The sequence below is a fragment of the Cebus imitator genome, unplaced genomic scaffold, assembly GCF_001604975.1.
Source record: "Cebus imitator isolate Cc_AM_T3 unplaced genomic scaffold, Cebus_imitator-1.0 Scaffold210, whole genome shotgun sequence".
Taxonomy (NCBI): domain Eukaryota; kingdom Metazoa; phylum Chordata; class Mammalia; order Primates; family Cebidae; genus Cebus; species Cebus imitator.
In genome coordinates, this window is record NW_016107525.1 from 3791613 (window position 1) to 3796912 (window position 5300).

The 5300-nt window shown below is 39.6% G+C and overlaps 1 pseudogene across 1 annotated transcript; it reads left to right on the forward strand.

Moving 5' to 3' along the window:
• Positions 1-202: 202 nt before the first annotated feature.
• On the forward strand, positions 203-2790 carry LOC108317848 (annotated as a pseudogene). The gene has a single exon (XR_001830918.2). The product of XR_001830918.2 is annotated as a poly(A) polymerase alpha-like (transcript).
• The last annotated feature ends 2510 nt before the right edge of the window (positions 2791-5300 follow it).

Here is a 5300-nt window from a genome sequence, read left to right on the forward strand (position 1 = left end):
TTACCATATTGGAGGTTCTGAAAAGCCCTGCAGTGCAAACATCAGTTAAAGCTTTTCGTGAAAGCAGAGGGAGCAGTGCGGGAGAGGGGTTGGACCCAGGGCTGAGGCAGGCCCCTCCTCCCCCGCTCCCTCCCGCCTCACTGGATCAAGCTCAGGGCAGCAGCGGTGGCGGTTGCGGGGGTGGGGGGCGGCGGGTGGGGGGCGGGGGTGCCGGCGCAGAGACGATGCTGTTTCCAGTTACAACACAGAGAACACAACACACACAACCGCCACAGAAGCACTATGGCATCACTTCTATCAGCTTAGCAGCCCTCAAGGAGACTGACTGCATACTTACACAGAAACTCATTGAGACACTGAAACCCTTCGGGGTTTTTGAAGAGGAAGAGTAACTGCAGCGCAGGATTTTAATTTGGGGAAAACTAAATAACCTGGTAAAAGAGTGGATATGAGAAATCAGTGAAAGCAAGAATCTTCCACAATCTGTAATTGAAAATGTAGGAGGAAAAATTTTTACATTTGGATCTTACAGGTTAGGCGTACATACAAAAGGTGCTGATATTGATGCGTTGTGTGTTGCACCAAGACATGTTGATCGAAGTGACTTTTTCACCTCATTCTATGATAAGTTGAAATTACAGGAAGAAGTAAAAGATTTAAGAGCTGTTGAAGAGGCATTCTTACCAGTTATTAAACTCTGTTTTGTTGGGATAGAGATTGATATTTTGTTTGCAAGATTAGCACTGCAGACAATTCCAGAAGATTTGGACCTACAAGATGACAGTCTGCTTAAAAATTTAGATGTAAGATGTATAAGAAGCCTTAACGGTTGCAGGGTAACCCATGAAATTTTACATCTAGTACCAAACATTGACAACTTCAGGTTAACTCTGAGAGCTATCAAACTATGGGCCAAATGCCACAACATCTATTCCAATATATTAGGTTTCCTCGGTGGTGTTTCCTGGACTATGCTAGTAGCAAGAACTTGCCAGCTTTATCCAAATGCAATAGCATCAACACTTGTACATAAATTTTTCTTGGTATTTTCTAAATGAGAATGGCCAAATCCCATGCTATTGAAACAGCCTGAAGAATGCAATCTTAATTTGCCTGTATGAGACCCAAGGGTAAACCCCAGTGATAGGTACCATCTTATGCCTATAATTACACCAGCATACCCGCAACAGAACTCCACGTAGAATGTGTTCGTTTCAACACGGATGGTCATGGTTGAAGAGTTTAAGCAAGGTCTTGCTATCACAGATGGAATTTTGCTGAGTAAGGCAGAGTGGTCCAAACTTTTTGAAGCTCCAAACTTTTTTCAAAAGTACAAGCATTATATTGTGCTTCTAGCAAGTGCACCAATAGAAAAACAACGCCTAGAATGGGTGGGCTTGGTGGAATAAAAAATCCGAATCCTAGTTGGAAGCTTGGAGAAGAATGAATTTATTACCCTGGCTCATGTGAATCCCCAGTCATTTCCAGGACCCAAAGAAAATCCTGATAAGGAAGAATTTCGCACAATGTTGGTGATTGCGTTAGTGTTTAAAAAAACAGAAAACTCTGAAAACCTCAGTGTTGATCTCACCTATGATATTCAGTCTTTCACAGATACAGTTTATAGGCAAGCAATAAACAGTAAGATGTTTGAGGTGGATATGAAAATTGCTGCAATGCATGTAAAAAGCAAGCAACTCCATCAACTACTACCTAATCATGTGCTTCAGAAAAACAAAAAGCATTCAACAGAAGGTGTCAAATTGACAGCTCTCAATGACAGCAGCCTTGACTTGTCTATGGACAGTGATAACAGCATGTCTGTGCCTTCACCTACTCGGTGCTACGAAGACCAGTCCATTGAACAGCTCTGGCAGCTCTCAGGGCAGAAACAGTCCTGCTCCAGCTGTAACAGCAGCATCTGTGACCAACATACAGGCTACTGAAGTTTCTGTGCCACTAGTAAATTCCAGTGAAAGCTCAGGGGGTACATCGAGTGAAAGCATCCCTCAAACTGCCACACAACCAGCAATTTCTCCACCACCAAAGCCTACGGTCTCCAGAGTTGTTTCTTCAACACGTCTGGTAAACCCACCACCTAGATCTTCAGGAAATGCAGCAACAAAAATACCTACTCCTATAGTAGGAGTCAAGAGGACATCCTCACCTCATAAAGAAGAGAGTCCCAAGAACACCAAAACCGAAGAGGACGAAACAAGTGAAGATGCTAACTGTCTTGCTTCGAGTGGACATGCTAAAACAGAAGCAAGGGAACAACTTGATACAGAGACAAGTACAACTCAATCAGAAACCATTCAGACAGCAGCTTCTGTGTTGGCCTCTCAGAAAACATCCAGTACAGACCTTTCTGATATCCCTGCTCTCCCTGCAAATCCTATTCCTCTTATCAAGAATTCAGTAAAACTGAGATTGAATCGGTAAAAACAACCTCAGGGGTCCATAAACAATATCTGCCAACTCAACCTGTTCTCTTCAAATGCTAAAAAAGGAGAATGGAGGGTACAAGACAAGACATGACTGAAATGGATTTGGGTTTTTTTGGTGACCTCCCTTACTGGGCTAATCAGCACTTGATCGGAAGTCCAGGTTACTATGTGAAGCCAGGAGTGCTATTATTACTATGTTAGCAACAGTTGCATTAACTATTTCAAAAATTACTGCCTTTAAAAAAACTTCAAGCTATATTTGTATCCATAATTGACATCTGGATTGGGTTTATGTTTGATGCAATGTTTGGAAAATTTGCAATACAAACTGGCATAAAAATTACTTATTCTGGAAAAAAAAAAACTTTTAATCAAAATGTTTCAGGAGTACATGTGCAGCTTTGTTATACAGGTAAACTTGTGTCATGGGGGATTGTTATACAGATAATTTTGTCACCCAGGTGTTAAGTCTAGAACCAAATAGTTATTCATCCTGATCCTCTCTCTCCTTCTACCCTACACCTTCTGATAGACCCCAGTGTGTGTCGTTCCCCTCTATGTGTTCATGTTATCTCATTGTTTATCTCCCACTTATAAGTGAGAACATGCAGTATTTAGTTTTCTTTTCCTGGGTTAGTTTTCTAAGGATAATGGCCTCCACCTCCAACCATGGTGCTGCAAAGGACATAATTTTGTTCTTTCTATAGCTGCATAGTATTCCAGGGTACATATGTACCACATTTTCTTTATTCAGTTTACCATTGATGAGCATTTAGCTTGATTCTATGTCCATGATGTTGTGAATAGTGCTACAATGAACATATGTGTGCATATGCCTTTAGGATAGAATGATACATTTTCCTTTAAGTATATACTCAGTAATGGGATTGCTGGGATGAATGTATTTCTGTTTTTAGGTCTTTGAGGAATTGCCACACTGTCTTCCATAATGGTTTAATTAATTTTCACTTCCACCAATAGTGTGTATACATTCCTCTTCCTCTGCAACCTTACCAGCATCTGTTATTTTCTGACTTTTTAATTATAGCAAATGTAACTGGTGTGAGATGGTATCTCACTGTGGTTTTTATTTCTTTTTATCTTATAACCAGTGATGTTATTTTTTTTTTTATCATTGTTTGCCATGTATATGTTTTCATTTGGAAAGCATCTGCTCATGTCCTTTGCCCACTTTTTAATGGGTTTTTGTTTGTTTGTTTTGTAAATTTATTTAAATTCCTTATAGATTGTAGATATTAGACCTTTGTTAGATGTATAGTTTGTGATTTTTATTTTCCATTCTGTGGGTTGGTCTTTTCACTTTGTTGATAGTTTCCTTTGCTGTCCAGAAAGTCTTTAGTTTCATTAGATTCCATTTGTCAATTTTTTTTTTTTTTTATGATTGCTTTTGGCATCTTCATCATGAAATCTTTGCCTATTCCTATGCCCAGAATGGTATTGCCTAGGTTGTCTTCCAGGAATTTTGTGTGTGTGTGTGTGTGTGTGGNTTTGAGACCAAGTCTCGCTCTGTCACCCAGGCTGCAGTGCAGTGGCACAATATCGGCTCACTGCAACTTCCACCTCCCGGGTTCAAGTGATTCTTCTGCCTCAGCCTCCCGAGTAGCTGCTATTACAGGCATGTACCACCATGCCCAGCTAATTTTGTATTTTTAGTAGAGACAGGGTTTCTCCATGTTGGTGAGGCTGTTCTTGAACTCCTGACTTCAGGTGATCCACCCACCTCGGCATCCCAAAGTGCTGGGATTACAGGCATGAGCCACCGTGCCTGGCCAGCATTTTTCAAAAGAAACCAAATAATAACAGGTCTATGAAAAACATAAAATGCCCAGCATTACTAATCATCAGAGAAATTCAAATTTAAACTATAATGATATATCAACTCACATCTATTTGAAAGGCTATTATCAAAAAGTCAGGAGATAAACAAATATTGCCAAGGATGTGAAGAAAAGAGAACCCTCATGCACTCTTGGTGGGAATATAGAATGGTATAGCCATTGTGAAAAACGGTATGGAGGTACACCCCAAATTAAAAATATAACTACCATATGACCCAGCAATTACTCTTCTAAGTCTATAATCTAAATAAAATGAAGGCATTATGTCAAAGAGATAAGTGCACTCACATATTTATTACAGCATTATTCACAATAGTTATGATATTGAATCAACATTTGTCCATCAATAAGTGAATGAATAAAGAAAATTTGGTATGTGTACACAATAGAATGCTATTTACTCTTAAGAAAAAATGAAATTCTGTCATTTGTGACCCTGGAAGAACCCTGAGAACATTATACTAAGGGAAATATACCAGGCATAGAAAGACAAATATTGCATGATCTCATTTATATGTCGAATCTCAGGAAGTCCAACTCATAGAAGCAGAGGATAAAATGGTGGTTATGAGGAACTTCTGGGAAAGGGGAGGACTTGGGAGATATTGGTCAAAGAATGCAAATTTCAGTCCAATAGCAGGAATAAGTTCGGACCATTTTGGTCCATTGTACAACAGGGTAACTATAGGTTATAGTATATTTTATAATTGTAAATTACTATCAGAGTAGATTTTAAATGTTTTCACTTCAAAAAAGTACAAATGTGTGAGGGGGTGAAGGGTATGTTAATTAACTTGATTTAAGCATTACACAATTTAAATAAATACCAAATCATCATGTTGGATACCACAAATATATAAAATTTTTATTTGTTGGCCGGGCGCGGTGGCTCAAGCCTGTAATCCCAGCACTTTGGGAGGCCGAGGCGGGTGGATCACGAGGTCAAGAGATCGAGACCATCCTGGTCAACACGGTGAAACCCCGTCTCTACTAA